The sequence below is a fragment of the Fukomys damarensis genome, unplaced genomic scaffold, assembly GCF_012274545.1.
Source record: "Fukomys damarensis isolate Sample0158 unplaced genomic scaffold, DMR_v1.0_HiC HiC_scaffold_23, whole genome shotgun sequence".
NCBI classification, from domain to species: Eukaryota; Metazoa; Chordata; class Mammalia; order Rodentia; family Bathyergidae; genus Fukomys; species Fukomys damarensis.
Genome location: NW_022900935.1, coordinates 62,332,710 through 62,352,931, shown reverse-complemented (window position 1 = coordinate 62,352,931; position 20,222 = coordinate 62,332,710). Strand labels below are relative to the sequence as shown.

General features: G+C 53.7%; 1 protein-coding gene across 1 annotated transcript in view; it reads left to right on the top strand.

Moving 5' to 3' along the window:
* The window catches only part of Rbfox3 (RNA binding fox-1 homolog 3), a 287,546-nt gene that overhangs the window by 111,533 nt on the left and 155,791 nt on the right, over positions 1 to 20,222 (top strand). Inside the window, exon 2 of the mRNA XM_010618534.1 lies at positions 10,931 to 11,036. The gene's annotated coding sequence lies outside the window, so the exon portion shown is untranslated. The remainder of the gene's footprint in view (positions 1 to 10,930; positions 11,037 to 20,222) is intronic.

Genomic DNA, 20,222 nt, shown 5'->3' with positions numbered 1-20,222 from the left:
GCCAGGCTTTGTGCTTGGAGCCTTGCCTGGCACCCTGCCTGTGCCATCTCACTTAGTGGCTTGGAACCCTCTCCTCATGCGTCAGATCGTGGTCTTTATGAGACCAGAGCCTGCCCCGCCTCAGCTGCTCTGTGGAGCCGCTCCTTGCTCTTGCTCCCCGACTTTCTAAAGCTGCTCTCTCTGCTCCCTGCCCCTGTTTTCCTCACTGTGTTCAAAGCACACCTCAAGCTTCCCTTGCCTGTGTATCCCCTCAAATCTCTCCATCCATGCTAATCCGTTCTTTCCTTGTTCTCTGACATTTTTCTGTGCACCTTTTGGACTTTATTTCAGAACCACAGTGCTGCGTGTAACGTTGAGACCAGTTCAGGGGACGCGAGTGCTTGCTCCTGCTTTAGCAGGCAGATCCCGTAAAGCTCCCAGCTATGGCCCTGTGTCTTTAGCATTCTCTTCTGCAGGACTGGAATTCCCTGTGCTTCACGACCCGGGTGACTGTCTTCTCACTCCTTCTCCCCCTCCTTCCTTCCCTGGGCCAGCTCCTCTCTTTTCCGCCAGGTCACCGGCTAAGGTAGAGCTTGCACATCATCTGCAGTTCTGATGAGAACTTTCTCACCTGTGCTCTGTGGGAAAATTGGACATCGGTGTTTCTCCATCGTGCTTTGAAGGGCTTGAGTGTTCTGCATGCTGGGCAGGGTCAGAGGAGGCACAAGTGGGATGCTTGGCTCAGGAGTCCTGGCTGTCATGGTCTCCCCCGGACCTGCTACAGCTGCAAGGGGGTGTCCTGAGGTCACTTGTTTCCTTTCTGTGACCTCAAGGGGTCACAGCACATCTGTCGATGTAAGCGTGGTGTCCACATACCCTGGGCTCCTGCATGTCCTTTGAGCCTGATAAAGTTTTCAGCCAACCTGTGCCCCCAGCCCGCTTAAATCTGCAAAGTACAGGCCATCAGTCAAATCGCTGGTTGTGTCCTGTGTCATGAGGACATCGGCAATGGGCACTTCTGGGCTGAGGATCTGCTTCCCTTCGGGCCCTCGGGTGTCTGGAAGGCCTCTCCCAGCTGTGCCCCGAGTGACATCTAGGATCCAGCATTCTTCTTGGCAGAACTGCCAAATAGGTGCTTCTCAGGGGATGGAGGAATCCATTTTCTGCTTCTCTGATAGTGATGAGCAGAGCTAGGCTGGACGCAAACCTGGGCTGACTCCTCGAAGCAATTTTTACTGCAAGAAGTAGAATTCTGCCGAGGCCTTGTCGGGGAGAAAGACGGATACAAGTGGAGAACAGGCAGGCAGAGCTTTCGGCTGCAAGGCACACGGTCTACGTGGTCCAGCTCTCCTGACCACTAGCACATGCTGGCAAACAGCTGTCCCCAAACCCACCGAGGACAGGATGTGGGGATGGACCCACCCCATGGCTCAGCATGAAGGAGTTTGGATAGATCAGAAGAAGCACTTTTTCTGGCAGAGAGATTGGTTAAATATGGACGAGTTTTGCCAAGGGAGGATGAGTATCAAGAGCGTCTTGCTGGGCAGGATTAAAAATAACACCAAATCCCATGATCGAAGTCAGGTGGAAGGCCTCTACCTGAAGGCAGGAAAATGGATGGGGTATGAATTCTGTGGCTGTCCTCCAAGCAGGAAGAGCACGGGTCCCACTGAGTAGCCAAGGGGGCAGCCTCTGCCTCTACCCAGGACTGCTGGCCCTGGGAGTGGCCCAGCCTTTCTCATCCCGGGAGGGCCCTGTGGTGACACCAAGAGGACTCCATGCAGAAGTGCATTCCAGCCACCCCCACAGCTGCATGAGCAGTAGTCAGCAGCAAGTGCACTACAGACTTCTGGAAAGTTCTCTACATCTCAGGAGTGACAAGCCACTCGGGTGTTCGAGCATGTCACAGGACAGCACTGGCCAGCCCAGGCCACCCTTGGCTAGAATTCCTTCGGGATCCTCAGGCTGAGCAAAGGCGAATTGAGTTTCAGCTCTGTGGCAGAACCTGGGCAGTGTCCTGGGCCATTGCCACCTTGGGATGGGCGGGTCTCATCTCAGCCTCAAGCAAGAGCTTCCCCTGCTGTTCTTTCTCGCCTGCCTTCGCCCTGTCCACCTTCTTATGTGCTCAGCGTCTCCTCTTCCTCTCTGCCTTGGATCACAGAGCCCGCGTCCCCTACTTTCTCGGTGGCATGGTGTGACTTCTTCCTTCCTGGCTCCAATATGTCAAAACCTTGTGTTAGAAAGGAAGAAGCTGGAAAACCACTTGGGAAGTAGGTCACCTGAAAAGCAGCAACTTGTCTATAATTAAATCTACTCCTTCCAGTGGGCCGTCTCTGGAAGATCCGTGAAATCCAGGGGCGGCTTCCTCCTCACCCCCACCCCACCCCCACAGCTTTTCAGGGCACAAATCTTAGTGCAGAATTTTCCAATACAGCCTCATTAGGTAATTAATGTAAACATCACTGCGTTACGGTGCTGACTGTCTGGCTGGCATCATGGTTTGGAGGTGAAGCTTGTGAGGACAGGGGAGAGAATTTGCTGTTTATTCCGTGGAGCTCCCTGGCTCATTCGCCCTCAGCAATTTTGTGTCCTGGATTTTAGCATTTGATTAGCAGCATCCTGTGTGTTGGAGTTTTTGATGATCCATGCTGGCCTCCTTCTTTCTCCCCTGGCTTTTTTCTTCCCATACCGGATTTCTTCTTGGCCGCTGGTTAAGCAAATAACACCTGGAGCATCCAGATCTTCAGGCTCAGAATGCTTTTATTTCACTCATGATAGGAATTAGGCACAGTCGCTGCAAGGGCTCCGGCTGGAGGCGTGCAGATTGTCAACTCAGAATCTTCACGAACTGCCACCAGCCGGCAAGGGGCTCGGGAGAGGAGGCTCTCATAGCGGACTGGGACTGTTTGAAAAGAGGGGGGGTAAAAAAGACATTTCTAGAAATGACTAAGTGATAAGCTTCACTGCCATCCAGGGAGCTGACAGGTAAAGATGTGGCCATCGGTGTCAGGGGTGTGAGCTGCCTTGCTGCCATTAAGAGTGGGATTTGTCATCAGGCCTCAGTTTTCTCCCTGCCTGGAGGATGGTGCAGGATTTGTGGAGATCACACTACTCTGGCATTCACCTGAGCTTTATTGGTGGCTAGGATTCTAATTACATGCCAAGTGCCTAGAAGCAACTAGTTGGTTAGGGGAAGCTGACAGCTAAGGACTCCAGGCCAATTTCAGAATCCAAGAAGGCCCAATTTCTGTCCCCTCTCAGGTGTCCAGAGGAGAACACACTCTTTGCTAGAAGGCCCTGCCACGATAGTCAGCGCCGTCCTCCGGACTTGCTTGGGACTTGGTTGCCAACAAGACACTGCAGGGCACAGGCCCGGAAGCCAGGCATGTTCCTTCCAGCCTGGCAGCTGAAGCCAGGGAGCCCTGACAGCAGGGTCTGCACTGGGTGTAGCTGCAGCTTCACCATGCAGGGTTTGCATGGGCTGGCCAGAGCCCCCTGCGATGACCTGACTGCTGAATCAATAGTGACTTCCTTGTGACCCTTCTGTTTGGAAAGAAACATCTCAAGTTTGATGCATTGGGTCTGGCACGGTGGAAAGAGTACGGGCGTTGGAATACAAATGACTTGGGTCTGCAATTTTGGCCAGGCCATGTGCGAACTATGTGGCCTTGGACAAGTGGCAGTCCGGAGCCCAAGTCCTTTGGTCTGAATGATGACACGAGCGGCCATGGGTGACGTGAGGAGGGGTTGGGAAGAGCCAGGCTCCCTCCCAGAACTTGTGAAGTGCTAGCTTTTTTCTTCGAGGAATGCGGGGGAGTGTGAGCCCATCTGCATGTGTGGATGAGTGTGCACTGTAGGCTTTGTGTGCATGTTGGCTGTGCATAGAGGTGCGTGTGTATCTAGGCTGGGCAATCAGCCAGCCAGAAGCTAGGGTTTCAAGAATAAATAAATACAAGACGCCTGCTTAAATTTGAATTTCAGGTAAGATAATCAACAGTTGTGAAGTAAGTGTGTTAACTGTTGCAGGGTACGTACTTAGACTAAAACGACTAAGGCGCCATGGTTCATCTAAGATTTTACCCTCAGTATCTGGTGGTGGTACTTGCTAAATCTGGCAACCCTAGCTGGAAGCTGTTTTGTGGAGATCTGTGTGAAGATCTCCTTCTGCTGTGACGCTAGATTGACGAAAGCAGGTGTGCCTAGGGTGGGTCTCCGTGGAGAAAGCCTCCTGTGGTCTGGCTCAGCCCTCCAGACCAGACTCCGCAGCTGCTTGGGCTGGTAACCCTCCCATCCGTCACGTGGGAAGGGCCCTCAATGGCACCGTGAGCTACCGACAGCCTGGATTCTGGCCCCGCCTTGGCCCGGAGGCTGCCTACAATGAGGGTGGCCCCAGAGTTCATGTTGAGCTGGGTCCCATCTCTCTGCTGACTTAGGCATGGGTGGTATTCTCCTGAGCCGTAGTTATTTGTTTTCCAGATCACATTTGATCCTTTCTAAATAGGACCCCATAGAGTTCCAGGCAGATGCCAGACAGTGCAGGAAACATGGTCCCCTCTTCAGCAAAGCTTTGTCTGCCTGCTCAGCCCCAGGGTCTCCCACAGTCTGTCTGTTCCAGCCCTCCGCCTCCACCTCTTCCCCTGGTCTGCTCAGCTTCCTCCTACCCATCCGTTTTTTTTATTTGGCAAATTCTCCTCTGGCCCTCCCAGTCTGCCCAGTGGATACTCTCAGGCCCTGGCAGGTTCTAGGGCCAGAGGCAGGAGACACAGGCACTTGCAAAGGGGAACTAATAGGAAATGAAATAGCTTTCCTCCCCCGGAGCCCCCGCCCACCTCTGCCAACAGACCCACCCCTTGCGGCGTGAATTGTTTTCAATCCAATCTCGTGTTTATTGAAGTTCCCTCCAGGGTTAGCTCAGGAGACTTCTCCCCCAGCCTCTTGGAGTGGCCTTATTTACCAGAATCCCCTCGGCGCGCCATTTAAGTGTCTCCATTAACATTTCGTGCATCTCGCTCATTGCGAGCATGGGCCCTCAGAGACCTCCGGGGTGGCAGCACGGCGGCAGCCCGCAGGAACAACGGGCTTATTTTAATTGGTTTGAAACTGCTGCTTTCGACCACAGAGGGGTCCCTTTCCTTGAGTAATGACCTGGAATCCGATCATGCGGCTTTTGTTAGCTTGTAACGCTGGAAGTGTAGTTTTGTGAGATCAAAGTAAAAGCCGGACATCCATCCATACAGCCAGCCAGCCAGCCGTGGCCGGCTCAAGACGGACCAGCAGGCGGGAAGGACCCGGCAAGGGGCCACCCGGGGGACAGCGGCTGTGCTGAGCAGGTCTGGCCAGGGCGCTGGTCTCCTGGTGCCCATCCACACGCCGGCAGCCCTGGGGGGACTGTGCTGAGACCCAGTGGCCGGAGGGCGCCTCCGGAACCGACACTCTCCACCCCCACCCTGGGTCCCAGTGAGTGCAGGACACACCCAGCTTGGGGCTGGTGTCACCCACACGGATGAGCAGGCCTCTAGCTTCCCCCAGGGGCTTGCATTCTAACCTCAAAAACACTGGGGAGAATTGATGGTTAAGGTAAAATATAATAAATATATATGTTCCTCCACCTGCAGTTAACAATGGCTGACATTTCATTTTTTGATTTGTTTGTATTAGTTCCTGTTTGCAGTACGTAATGATGGCGTTCATTGTGAGGTGTTGGTGCACCTACACATCATCATCGTTTTTACTTCCCTTCTGCTCTCCTCCCTTCCCGCTCCTCCATCTCTTGGTCCCCTTCCTGTTTGCAGAAGATCTATCTCCCTGTTACTTATTATCTGTCTTTTATTAGTTTTTGTTTTTCTTGGTATCTGTTTGCGATACAGATTGATTACATTCATCATGGGGAGCTAGTATAGGTACATAATATATCTTACTTCTTTTTAAACATCTTATGTAGCACTGAGTCTTCAAGAAGAAATGAGGCAAACTGGGTGTGGTGGCACATGCCTATAATCCTAGCATTCCAGATGGCTGAGGCAGGAGGATCACAAGTTTTAGCCCAGCCTAGGCAACTTAGACCCTGTCTCAAAAAAAGAGGAGCACCAAGGGCTGGGGACAGAACTCAGTGTGAAGGCCCTGGGTTCGATCCTCAGCGCAAGAGGAAGAAGCAAAGCAGAAGAGGAGGGAAAGGAATGAATAAACAAGCTGCAGCCCCCCTGAGCATGCCAGCCCTGTTCCCCTCCCTCACACCTGGAAGTGGCTCTGATGCTCATTTGGTGTCTGTTAATTCTGTCCCTTGAAAAACCACGTCCATACACACATAACCAAGAGCGACCGATGACACTGCATGTGTCTCTTTCAAGGGCACACACACGTGCGTGATCTCTTTCTGTGACTTGCTTCTTGCCTTCAGCATTATGGCTTTAGGGCTTCTCTGTGCCGGTGGATGTGTTTTTGATCCCTCCCTTTGATCTGCTGCTGTGTGGAAATTTGTCTTAGGGATCCACCCCGCCTGCTCCCCGTGCTTCCACTGACAAGCACACTGGATATTCGTGGTGTGTGGCTACTGGGGGAATGGCTCAGTGGTACTCTTGATGCCAGGGAGGGGCGAGGTCCGAGAATGTTCCAGCTCCTGCCCACGGTTCCCCGGCACCTGGACTGTCTCCAGCTGTCAGTGTTCACCTGTCTTGTCCTGTCTCTGCCTTTCCCATCTTTCTCCCATGAGAGCTAGACATGGCGTCTTGTGGAGGCTGGGTCTGCCTGACTCTTTGCCCCTTTCCTGTATATTGGCAGGCGTGGGGGTTATGCACAGTTTGACTCCACCTCCTTCTGCTACTCGGGAAAGCAGCCTGCACCTGGGAAGGACTTAGGGCCAAACCTGAAACTATGTTACCTTTTTTTTCCCCCTAAAGTAAGCCATTCACAAACTTTGGACATTCTTGTTAGGCCCCATTGCCTTTGGCACCTCACAAGGGATGGGGACCCTGTGGCTAAATTGCCTGTGTGGGGATTGTGACCCTCACTGTCCTCCCAGGCTGCCCAGGCACAGGTCTCCAGGCTCAGGCAATCCTGGGAGAGGAGGTAGACCTTCTCTGAGCTGGAAAATAGAGTGGCTCTCCATAGCTGTGGGTTGCTTATCTTCAGATTCAACCGATCACAGGTCAAAAATATTCAGAAAAAAATCATGGCTTCTCTACTGAGCACATACAGGCCTTTTTTCTTGTTATTATTCACTGAACAGTATAGTTATTAATCACTAAACAGCTATTTGCGTAGCATTTACATTGTATTTGCTATTTTATATAATAGTTAATTTCAAGTGTATGGGGGAATTCACAAAGGCTGTAGGCAAATATGACACCGTTTTATATTAGGGACTTGAGCACTTACAGATTTGGGTATCTTTGGGGCCTCCTGGAACCACTCCCCATGGATACTAGGGACAGCTGGACTTGCATTTAGCTATACAGGAGCACCTGGAGGCAGAGAATGGGCTCCCAGGGAGCCCTGAGGCTAGAGAGGGTCTCGTGGGCTTCGCAACTTAGGAGCAGGTCCTCTGCCCCTGGCAGAGTCACTGCTGACCAGAGCTTAGAGCCAAAGTCCCCACGGGTTCACAGTAGAAAACAGAGGTGCTGGATGAGCAATGCCAGCAGCAGTCCCTGGCCGTGTCCCCAACAAGAGAAAGGACCCTATCAGCCTTAGTCCCTCTTTGCAGTCTCCGGAGCGTTCCTGGACCCCTTGGGGATTTTAGGAGATCTCTGACCACTCTGGCCCTGCCTGAGAGAGTGGGGTGAGGACCCAGATGGGCAGACCTGGGGTACGCATGCCTGGGGCAGGGTGGACAGTGTGTGGGTAGAGGAATGAAGTGTGGTCCCGTGTGCTGGACTAACACTCAGAGCGGGGCCTGTGCTTGGGGAGCTTTTAGACACTCCTCTGGCTCTTTGCTAAGCAGGCCCCTAGGATTGGGGCCACCTGCCCAGGCCCTGCTGCCTTACCTCTTGATGGTTCCTGCCCCACTGGGGCTGTGCAAGAACCCAAGAAGTATTGAAAGCGAGGGAGGCAGGTGTTAGAGTTCATATGACAGAGCGGGAAACTGAGTCACCAATTGGGTTAGGCTAAGAAGACTGAGTACAGTGTGCTGCCAAGCCAGGTGCCCTGGCCGTGGGTTCTCGCTCTGCCCCCGGACCAGTTGTGTGCCTAGGGGCAGGCTCCTCTAGCTCTCTGTGCCTCAGTTTCCCTGAGGATCACCACATGTAGCCCTAAGGCTATGCCTCAGCTCTGTGCATGCAGTGTCAACTCCATGTGTGCGTGAGCTTGGCCCAGAGAGACTTCAGGGAGGCAACGCACTTTATGGGGCCAATAAAATCTCAAGTGCATGAATTCCAGAGGTGCCTGAGGTCTTTTTCTGTGCACAGGGGAGTCTGAAAGTTCCCTGGACCTGCGTCTTTGTGTTCATGAAACAGGTGGGTGGATGGTAGTCTGCCCTCTTCCCATGTCCCTATCCCAGGAAGACACCTGGCACCTGATAGCCAGCCGCGCCATCTGTGGATACCCTGTCTCAGAGCCCCAGGCTGTCTGGCCTGGACACAGACTCATGCCCAGACCCTGGAGATGGGTCTGGCCAGGCGGGCACCCCTGCCCACTACACCCGTCCTTGTCAGAGGCTCTCGGGCTCCAGTCTCTCCCTGCCTGTGCTCTGTGCTGCCGTGGGGAGGCCAGCCAGAGTAGGGCTCATCTCATTCTCTATATGATAAAGAATCATCTCTTCAGGCCCTCTTAAAAAAAAAAAAAAAAACCTGCTCCATCCTTATCCCTCCCTCTTCTTTGTCCCTTGGCACTTCCCTGGTGTGCCTAATTCCTGGAGGCTGCAGCGGCTGCAGAGATGTGGCCCCACCTCGCTGCACACACACAACCCTGAGAATCGATTCAGAAAACGATTAGTTACAGTACAGCGGCGCTGCTAACTGTGGCATTTTGCTTTGCAGTTATTGATACATCATCAGAATTGAGAAGCGATAGCCAGGAAGGGGAGGAGGAAGGGCAGAGCAGGGGGCTGGACACAACTTTCCTGCAGTCTCAGACAACCCGGCACTGATAGGGAGGTGGGTTGGGACTTGTGCAAAAGCTGGGGCTGGGGTTTGCTCAACACGGCCCACCCGATTTCACAGACTCGGGACAGCCAGCCGGTTCTGAGCTTGTGACTGTGCCGTCCTTGTCCCCACGGAGACCTGCAGCCCTTTGCTGACTCCTTCCTCTTCCCGTTTTGCTGCAACTGTTAGGGCACTGCTCCCCTTCTCAGCAAGAATGGAGTGTGGACTAAACATGGAGTGGGGGTATTTCCGGCTCTGTTGATGAATAAGATCCGCTCTAGAAGTCTAATCAGGGAGGGACCCAAGAAGACCCCATAGGCTGAGTAAGAAAAAATGATAGAAGAAGCCAGATGGATGGATGGATGGACAGGTGGAGAAATGGATCGATAGATAGATGGACAGATGGTCAGACAGGTGAACAGATAGACTGATTTTATGACCTGAGCTACACAACTGTGGGGGCTGCCAATCTGACATCTGTGAGGCAGACACAGGCTGTAACCTCAGGCAGAGGCTGGGGCTGCAACGCCCAGGGTAGAGCTCATTGTTACTAACGTTAACCAACTCTAAATGTTAAACCCAGTTACTACATACCATCAAGGAAAAACCTAGATTCTAGTCTGGCTGGACCACCAGGGACTATGGGTGGCCAATTGGACACCCAAAAAGAGGACCGTGAAATGCCCCAGACCCCAAGTTCTCAACAGATGGGCCCAGGTGGCAATGAACTCCTGAAAACAGGGTGCCGTGTTGGGTCATGTCTCATGGAAGACAGGCCCCTTGCTCTCATTAGGTCTTCGATGGAGTATGGGGTGGGAGTTGAGGCAGCCCTGCCACACTAGGGCAGCAGAGCTGACTTCCTCCGTGCAGAGCCCCAGCCTGGGCAGCAGCCACCCGTGTGGGCCACTGGGGGCTGTGATCGGAGGACAGTGAAGGGCAGGAGAGGAAGGGAGATGGAGTGACCACGGACGACACATATTTATTCTCAGAGTTCTGGAGACTAGGAAGTCCACCGTCAAGGTGCCAGCAGATCTGATTTCTCACATGCGGAGAGCTAAGGGGACTTCAGAGTAGAGCACTAACCCTGTCTTGAGAGCAACATCCCCACAGCCTGATCATCTCCTGGGAGCCCTCTGCAAACACCATCCCACTGAGCTTTGGGGCTTCCTCACAAGACTTCTGCGGACACAGACAGCCAAGTGTTCACCTGCAGCCAACACAGCCCAGCAGAGCAAATAGCTGAAAGGCAAAAGCCAGTCTCCCCTTTCCTTGTCCTGCACCCCAGTGTCTAGCTGAGAGCTAGCAATCAGAGACACCCACACAGCTCAGGACCACACAGGAGAATGTGCCAGTGCTAGCATGTTTGGAGGTGGGTGGCCTGGACAGACTGCACACTGAGGGTCTGTCCACCCCGTGGGCCTGATATTTCCCTGGAATGGAGCCCTGTGATGGGAGCCAACATTGCATCAGGGTGGGACTGGAGCTTCTGCCCCGAGAGAGCTCTACGGATGCAAGAGGAGAGTTGACCCGTCTTGGGGACATCCCACCTGCAGATCCATCCTGGCCAGCTGACCCCCTGGCCCACCAGCGCCCCACCCCTCGGGTCCAGCATTCCATCTCACACCTCAGATGTCACTACAGCAGCCAGAACCACAGTGCAGAGCATCCTTTACATGTTCTGGGGTAGACAGAGCCACCCCGTTAAAACACCCCGCCTAACATTCTCTTGTTTGCAGTGTTCAAAAGACACGGTTCCCATGACACTCGGTCCTGAGATATTTTTGATCAAGAGCAAGGGACGGCGTGTGTCTGATATATTCCAGATATTCAGAGATTGAAACTGATTTTGTGCTCTTGTTTTCTTTTTGAAAATGCAGCGTGAAGTCAGAACCGCCAGAGGAAACCCTGCCGGCCTTCCCTGGAGCTGCTCTGCAGGCCCCTCCGAGGGATCCTGTCCTCCAGGAGTGTCCCTCCTGCATACAGGTGCGTACCCCTTCGCGAGGCGCTTTCTGCTTGGCCCCTGCTGGCTCTTGGAGCCTGGGAGAGGCCCGGGCATGGGGAGTGCCACATGGGCCCCCAGTGCTTGGTTCCCTGGCCCCTCTGTGTTTTTCACTTGCCCTTACCCAATCCCCTTACTAAATGCAAATCAGCGGTGTATAATAGATAATTAATAGACTGATCAGCCAGCAAGGGAGGTAAGTAGATAAATAATTTTAATTATCCTTGGGTTGCCCATAAATTCCCGCACTGCCTTTTTATTAAACTCTCTGTTTACAGGAGTCATTTATATTCCATGTCATTGTGCCAAGCCCTCCCCCGCCTCTTCCTCAGCGCCTCTTGTCAGGTCTGACCTAGGGCAGAATAACTCCACACGACCACAGGCTCTGTGCCTGGCTGGGGCCCAGGTGGCCAGCATGGGCAGCAGGAGGGAAGGCGGCACCGGGCTCAGCTGAGGTGCCCCCTCCGCTCCCTGAGGTGGCCGAAGCCTGGTCCAGCCAAGCTGGGAACCTTTATTGCACTTGGCACCTGCACTGCAGGCATGAGCTCACTCTGCTCCCCAGGGACCGCCTTGGCCTATTCATAGCTCTGGCCGAGGTTTCCTCCTTGCTCCAAATGCCAAGAGAGAAAGTGGGTTAATAAATATAAAAGCAAGCCCGATCAGAGGGCCTGGGGCCAGACTCTCCCAGGCTCTGCAAGAATTGTGGCTGAAGGGGCCCCAGCAAGGGGAGTGTTCCCTTCACCCAACCTTTCATGCTGCTCCTGACACAGGCCAGAGCCCAAGCCACAAACCTGCTGCAGGTTTCCATGAAGCTGGGCTGGAGAAGAAGTAACTCTCCGGTGGAGCGGGGTGGGGACTCCATGCACCTGGTGGCTTCGTATGGGGGCAGCCTCTGTTCCCTTGTGCTTTCCTGCTGCCTGCACCCCTTTTGTACTTATCGTGCTCACAGCCCCTCCTCAGAAGGCTGTGCACAGAGCCGCCCTGGGGTAACCCTAAGCAAGCACCCTCTCTGGTCCCCTGCCTGCTCCTGGGCCTGCAGCAGGGACAGTTCGGTGTGATTCGCTGAGTTCAACTCTGACAGGAAAAGAACAGAGCACCAGGAGCAGAGCTGGGAACAGCGAAGCTCTCCGAGACAGGTGTGTCCGCGTCTTCCCCGCTGTACCAGTTCACACGGCCAGCTGAGCATCCTCAGTGTCGCAGGCGTGGGACCCAAGGCTTTCAGCCTAGAGATCTGGGCTGCCTGAATGGGTTCTATTCCTCTGGGGACCGTTCTGCCTCCCCGTCTCACTGCCTGTCATGAGGGTGCCTGTGTGGACCCTTGTAGTGGTTCAGGGAGGTCACAGCCAACCAGCTCCTGACTGGCAGAGCCCAGTTGGGTTCTCTGGTCGCAGCTGCTAGCTGCTGCCCGCAAGCCCTGTGTCAGAGAGTCCTCTGCAGGGGGTGGAGCCTCTCCCTCTCGGTTGGTCCTGCTCTGTCAGAAATGAAGCAGACCATGGATGCTGGTACTCTTATGAAAGGGGACCATAGCTGTGCTCTTGCAGGGTGGCCAGCGATGGCAGAATGCAGCTGCCACCCCAGGCTGGACCCTGGGAGCTACAGCAGATGGGCCCTTGACAGTCGGCAGGGCCATGCCCTCTCAGGGCTGGCTGTCCTGCCTCCTTGGAGGGACACTGTGTGCCCAGGCCAGGGGGAGTTTGAGCTGAACAAATGGAAAGGACTTTTAAATTTCACCCTGTAGAATTAAAGTCTGCGAGCAGCCCAGTGGAGGCTCCCTGCCCTTTGTGGAGTTTGTTTAGCTCAGAGCTGTATAGCCCCTGGGCCTTCTGTGGGAGGAAGAAGTAGATCCAGGAGAGAGAGGGATGCCAGGGTGGCTTCTCCGAAGGCTTCCCTGCTGTGCTCAGGTCAGGGCACATGCAGGGCCGCCAAGCCCATCTCCGTCACACTCTGTCCGGTGGCCATCAGGATCGGGACCCGAGCTCCTTCCAACAGGGGGAGGCTTCATCCGTCTGAAGCCAAGAGCCAGCTCCTAGACATAGCTCCGCAGTGCTCTGGGTTCTCTGGTGGCTTTGTGGACAGATGTAGGGTTTCTTATCTGTTTCCATTTTGTGGAGTTGGCTGAGATTGAAAGAAACAAAGTGATGACTTAGAGATGGGACCAGACTGATGGCCCTTGGTGCTTCAGCACAACAGCTGTGACAAGCGGGTTCGACTGGGCCACAGCATCCGTACCTGTCAGCGGCCCCGTCCCAGGGACAGAGTAACCGACACCCACAACTTAAAGGAGGAGAGGCCCGTTTGGCTTGGGTTCTGGAAGTTTCAGGCAGGCTGTAAGGCGGACCGTCCTGGTGGGAGGGCGCATGGAGGAAAAGCTACTCAGTGCGGGGGGTCAGGGAGCAGTGCTGGGCGGGGGCCAGACGGAGACCCCAAAGCGACACCTCCATGAGCCATTCAGAAATGTGCTCCCAAAGCCAGCGAGATCGGCTGTCCAGCTTCAATGTCGCCGTCCAAGTAACACTCATGCTGACCTGAGCCCAGCACCCGCTCTCGCTTTGTGTATCTGAGCCACCAGGGGCCTCCATGTGGGGGGGGGCGGCTGACGAGAGATGCCGACAGCCCCAGCGGAGCTTTCCATCCTGGCTGGGTCACGGCCCTTCCCACCGCCCCTGCCAGCATCCTCCGAGAGCAGAGGCACTTGGGTCTCCACCTGTCCCCCAGCACGGGCGAGAAGGTGACCGTGTGTCCCACTGGGAGAAATGGCGAGGAAGGCTCAAGGGAGGGAGCAAGTGGTTTGCTTTTCCCCAGGCAGGGGCAGGACATGTGCAGAGCAGACGGACCCTCCTTGCTGTCACCCAAGGACAGCAGACCCTTTGGCTTGTCTTTCCAGTTCCTTCTGAGGACCCTATAGCCATCCTTACCACCTCCACGCCCGCACTGGAGGGGGCATCTGGAGGCCTTCAGTACAACTGACATTTTCCTTGGTACCTTTTTAGCATTGCACAAGTTACAAGTGTTCCTCATAGAAAATACAGACAAGACATCTGGAGACAGTGGCGCCGGCCTGTGATCCTAGCACTCCGGGAGGATGAGGCAGGAGATGTTGAGTTCGAGCCCAGCCTGGTTAACGAGATCCTGTCTCAAAATAAAAAATAAAAAAGGGCTGGGGATGTAGCTCAGTGCAGAGGTTCTGGGATTGATACTCAGTACTGCAAAAAGAAAACAAAAACAGAAATGACAGACAAGAGAAAAGAAGGGAGCGAACACAGCCACAGTCCCATTGTCAGAAGCTGGCACACGCCTAGTGTGTGCAGTCTCCCGGGTGTCTTCGACAGGGATGGCTGTGCAGAGTTCATTGTACAAAAACTGGATAATGCGATGAATATCATTTCATAACCTGTTTTTGTTGTCATTGCTGCTCAGCTGTGTTTTCAGCAATGTCAGGGTTGATGTTCACTTCCGTTTTCATACGAATGCTGTCTCGAAGGTGCCGTGACTGACTTCCCCAGTCCCCTGAGGCCTGTTTTCAAGTACTAAGCCAGGTGTTAGCCGCTGACCTGGCTCTAAACCTCTTGGCCACACTTTAAGATGCCAGAAGATTAATTTTCCAAACAGAAATGAGGAAATGATTATTCACATTATGGTCTGAGAACACATTCTCCAAAATGCTTCTTTGAAAAATGGGGTCCCCCAGGGCATGAAAGCTCAACCCCAATTCCCACCTGCTGCACAGAGGGTGGCACATCTGTCTTGTGTCCCTTCCCTTCCTCCGTGGAGGTCTTTCCCGGGCTCACGAGATGCGTGGGGGTGGGGTGAGTACCTGGATGCACACACATGTAAACACACAAGCACATGTGTACACACAAACGCCAGGCATGCAAGTTTACAGCCTTGGGTGCACAAGCACAGAAGCACATGCATATAACCACGCACAATTGTATGCGCGCACACGGGCACCTGTGGACGTACGCCCGATGTCTGGACGCCTGTCCCTATTGTCAGCTGACGGGTGACATAAATTTAATTCCCTATTAATCACTTCTACTTATCTGGTGATCTCCTAGCAACCATTCCCAGGGAACAAACTATCATTTGTTTCTAAAAGATCAAGGGGAATAGATGTGGATGAGGTTGGGCAGGTCAATGGCCCCAGCCCACGCGGCTTACTCTTTAATGAGACTGGCAGGCAGACCTCAGAAGAGAAAATGCAGGGGGACTTTGAACGCAGACAGCTTGAACAGAAACCGGAGCCCAGGCCTGCGGGTTAGTGTGCGCAGACTGGGGTGCTGCTGTCCTTCAAGTGGCATCATAAGCACCCAGCAAAAGCAACTGTAGGACCTGGGGGAGCTGTCCATAGGTGGGACGTGTGTGCGTGTGTGTGCGCGCGCGTGCGCTCGCGCGCGCCTTTGTATCGTGCAAACATTCTGCACCATATTTCTGGTATCTCTATATTCAGTATCAGCTGTACACATTAATAAATATCTAACATCTATGTAAGCCTCTCTAAGAGCCGTTAGTGTACTCACCGTCCTGTGCAACCTCCACCTCGGCCTAATTTTAGAGCTTTTTCCTGGTAAACCTCCTTACTCAGGTATATCTTAATTGAATCTTTAGCGTTGTTTTGTCTTAAAAGCTGCCCCAACTACCACCAGCCTTTTCCTTATTCTTGCTTAAAAGTAGAAATGTTACAAGCAAGCGAGCTCACAGAGCAGGCAGCCGGGACCTAGTGTCCTTCATTTATCTACCCCACCCAAGCCTCCAGAATGTGTTTTGGCAGTGTTTGTCGGGTACCAGGAACACACGACGTGAACTTCCTCTCGTGTGGTGCATGACGTGAGCGGTTTGCCCCAGCCCTAGACCGCGAGTTCTTCCCCACAGAGTGTGATGGGAATGGATTCCCTGAACGCCGCTGGCCTGTGTCGGAGGCTATCGATCTGGTGCTTGGCGGGTGCGCAGCGGGGAGCTCAAGCGGTATATGCGCTCTTTAAATCTTTTTTCTCTCTGTGGGTAAACTACACAGCACTGAAGTTGTCTTCTTGACCACCTTTAATCAGTGGCATCAATTCATTCACATTCATTGTGGTCAACCATCACCGCCATCCACCTCCAGAACTTTTTGATCCTGTAAAACTCAGGCTCTGCCCTGTTAAACAGCAGCCCCCCACTTCCACCTCCTCCTGGGCCCTGGCAGCCCCCACCTCCTCTGTCTATGGGCCTGACTGCTCTGGAGACCTCCTGTAAGTGGCGTGTTACCATACGCATGCCCTTTGGGTCTGGCTTATCTCGCTGAGCATAATGTCCTTGTGGTTATGCTCTGTGCTGCATGTAGCAGGGTCAGAATTTCCCCCCTTTTCAAGGCAGAATCTCCTTCCCCTGTGCAGGTGGAACACTGTGTTGATGAACTCTGGGCTGCCGCAGGCTCGACTGTTGGGGGACCAGCTGCCACGGGCGGGTGGCATTTGTAGCATCTGCCTGGATGGGCCAGAAACAGGGCCCACTCTCCACACGAGGCACCTCTGCACCCTACAAACATGTCCTGGTGTCCCCCCTGAAACCGTCCTGCTGATGGCCTTTGGGTGAGCAGGGCCGGAGCCTTGTGGGGCCCTGAGCATCATTCCGCTCAGAGTGAGCCTTTGTGGCTCTCAGCCTTGGTATTTCCCTGATCCTGGACATAGTGAAGACGCCGCAGAGTTTGCTGTCTCAGGCAGGACGATGATTACTGTAGCAACAGCCTGAGCTTCGTCAGAAATGCTTGCTGCCGTGTGTGCAGGCGAAGCACAGCTGTGGGCACCATGGTGTTCTGCTCCGGTAACCTACTCTGCTTGGTAGTCCCTTCTGTCATCTGTGCTTCAACTTATTTCACCCTTCCTCTGGGATTTTCCCCCGAGGTGTGTGTATTTATCTCATTTTTTGTTAAGAAATGAAAGCTGTAGTTTTAGAAACCCTGGCTGCAGTTTAGCAAGATCATGGCCCCCCACGCACACAGCCCCCTCCCAGCCCTAAGGAGTGGATGGGTCCTTATTCATTTCCTGTGCTGCCCTGACAGAGTACCCCGGCCTGGCTTGCTCCAACAGCCTAACTGTGTCCCCTGGCTTTGGGAGACTAGCAGTCCAAAATCCAGGCCTCGGCAGGATGTGTTCCTTGAGAGGCCTGATAAATAAAAGACTGAGTGCATTTCAGCAGAGAGGCTGGGGGAGTGAGCGGTGGCCTCTCTCCTTGGCCATCTTTTACCTTATACTCACATGGTGGTCCCTCTGTGTGTGTCTGTATCACGATCCTCTGCGACACCCACCCATTGCATTAGGACTTTCATGGCTTTGTTTGAACTCGAACACCTCTTTAAAGACCCTGTCTCCAGTCACACTGTGTGAGTCCTGGGGTCGGGACTTCAGTGTGTGATTCTCTGGGGGCCCCGACTGCACATCGCAGGGCCCGACACTGTTGGGAGTCGTGCCTGGGTGAGCTGAGCACCACTGTGGAGTTCATCTGCAGAAACGGGCCCTGGGCCCACTTCCTCTAGCATCTCTGTTTGCTTGGCCACTTCCAACTGCACACGGCCTCTACTTCTGCGTTCTCCTCCACGACATCCCGCGTTCCTGAGTACAACTCTATTGCCCAGGGTATTGCAATGGTGCCGAATCAAAACAAAGCTCTCTGGTTACAGACTTTTCCCCTCCTGCTCCGAGCCTCACAGTCAGCAGGATGCTGGTGCTCAGATGCAGCGCCCGCCTGATCGATCTGCACACCAGGACAGTCTGTTTACTTCTGCCTTTCCAGGCCACCAAGGTCAATATCTCAATGGTGTTGTGTTGCAGTGATGCCCACACCACAGACCTTCACCTCTCCCAATTCATTTGGAGAGAACCACACAGCTGTCCCGGCCCCCAGTGACCTTGGCCTCCGGGTCAGCTGGTCTGCTTCTACAGGCCCCAGTTCCAGTGACTTAGCTCTTGAAAGCCACCCCAAGGCTGTGTGGACTGGCCAGTATGGCTGGTTGTTCCCACTGTGAAAAGCATAACAGCCTGACTTCCATATTCAAAGGATGGGCATGTGCTGACCTGGCCTGTGGCTGCCCCGCTCTGTGGCCAGCATCAGCCAGATGATAGCTGCACTCAGTGTCCAGTGTTTGTCCTACATGGAGGCCAGACCTTAGCCTGTCCCGAGGGCCCTGGGTTTGCTAGAATGATGAGGAAGGGTTTCCGTGATGCTTCAGTGGTGGTCTCAGGAGCTCACCTCAGTGGGGAGATGGGGTGGTTCTGGTGCCATCCGCCTTCAGAACTCTGTGCCCTCCAACTCATGCCTGCTCGGGGGACAAGAGGGAACTCTTGCTCCAAGTAAGGGAGGCAGTCGCCTTGGAGGATGCTTAAGGAAATGGAAAACACAGCAGGACATTGGCTAAGAACAGAGAGTCAGAACCAGAGCTTCTAGAGCAGGAGAGGGGAAAAGAGAAGGAAGGAGAAGAGCTCAGAGGGGAGCAAAGCTCATAGTGGGGGCTGCTGAGGACACACACATGCAGGGTGGACTGCAGTCTTCAGTTGGGCACTTTCCTGAGCCCGACTCTCTCCTAGGAAGAGACAGGCAGAAAACCCCTCTTCTGCAGTCAGGGGACTGTGCCCCTTACTCAGTGCATGCCTTTTCCTGACACCGTCATCAATACAAATCATTACTGTGTGTGTGTGTGTGTGTGTGTGTGTGTGTGTGTGTGCGCACGCACGATGTCAGGCATGCCCATAAAGTAATGGAAAACATCGGGCGTAAAGTGCCTGATGTGATTACCACTGAATGAGGCAAATGAGGACACCAGAATGTGTGTGTTTTGTGTATATTTGTGGCTGTTTTGAAGGGGGGGTTGCTAACATCTTATGGTAATCTTTTGCTGATAGTAGGTACTTTTGTCAAAAGTTCTTTCTTATTTTCTTTTCACATTTGTGCATTGGGGAACCCCATAAATTGAGCTGTGAAATCTGCTGTCAGCAGCCTGTGAAATGAATTGATAGTAAACACAACCAAAGTCCTTCTAATTCACCTCGATTCCATCCCTGCCCTCCTCTCCCCGTCCTCAGCCCTCTGACCCTCCATCCCAGCAGCAATTGACAAGCAGGAGAAAAGATGGTTATCAGTGCTGCTGTGAATGACACTGGCTCATCTATTATTTAATCCTCATTAATTAAGTATTATTTACGAATAGCCACCCTCCCCAGTGCCCTGCCACAGCCAGGCAGACATACCCGCCACGCACCGGCGTCGTACCCCCCAGCACTGTCATGCGCGGCCATTCGGGCCATCTTTAAATGCTGCCACTCCGCAGTGGGATGCAGGGCGGTGCCAAGTCCCCTGAGCTGTGGCGAACAGTGGCTGGGCCCAGGTGATCTGGAGGATGGGCAGTGTGCCAGGGAAGCTGGGGCTGGGAGCAGGGCTCGGATCAGATGTGTGGAGACAGGAATAGCCCCAGACTCAGAGAAAAACAAGTGAAACAGAAACTACATGTTCTGATCCTTCCGTGGGCGCCTGCCTTCACTCACACTCAGACCCCGCAGTCTGGGGTTTGGAGCGAAGCACCGCTTATTCACGGGAAGCCCCTGGCTGCGGGAGTCGGTTCCTCGTGGAACAATACCAAGGCAGCAGGCAGCTCTCCCTCCCTCCCCTTGCCAGGTTGCGCATTAGTTTTTCTCCCCTGCCCTCCCGACAAAACGAACCTTGATTTAAGAAATGAGACCTGGCAGTTGTATCTCGTCCTTAACGTGCTCCAATTGCCAGGATCTGGAAAATCCGCTATGGGCAGGCGGGATCGCTTCCAAATGCATTTCCGGTGTGGTGGATTTAGTGACGACACTCTCGGCAGAACGCATCTGCACTCTGCACAGCTCAGGCCCCGCGACTGCTGCCAAGATAAAACCGCGGCCTCTGAGAAGATCCTCGAATCTGGTCTGCGGCAGCCACCTTCTCCCGCATGAAGTCTCAGGTCTGGGCTGAGCCAGGCAGGAGAGGAGAAAAAGCTCTGCAGAAAGCATGTTTTCCTTAGTTAATTTAAGACGTCAGGCTGTCTGAATTGGTTACCAATCCCTTCTATGAAATCATCCCTTCCGTGGAGTAACTGGTTACCGATTGCTCCAAGGGTGAACCTCTTCCAGAACTTTAGGAAGTTATTGGATTGGGGTGGCAGGAAGATGAAGTAA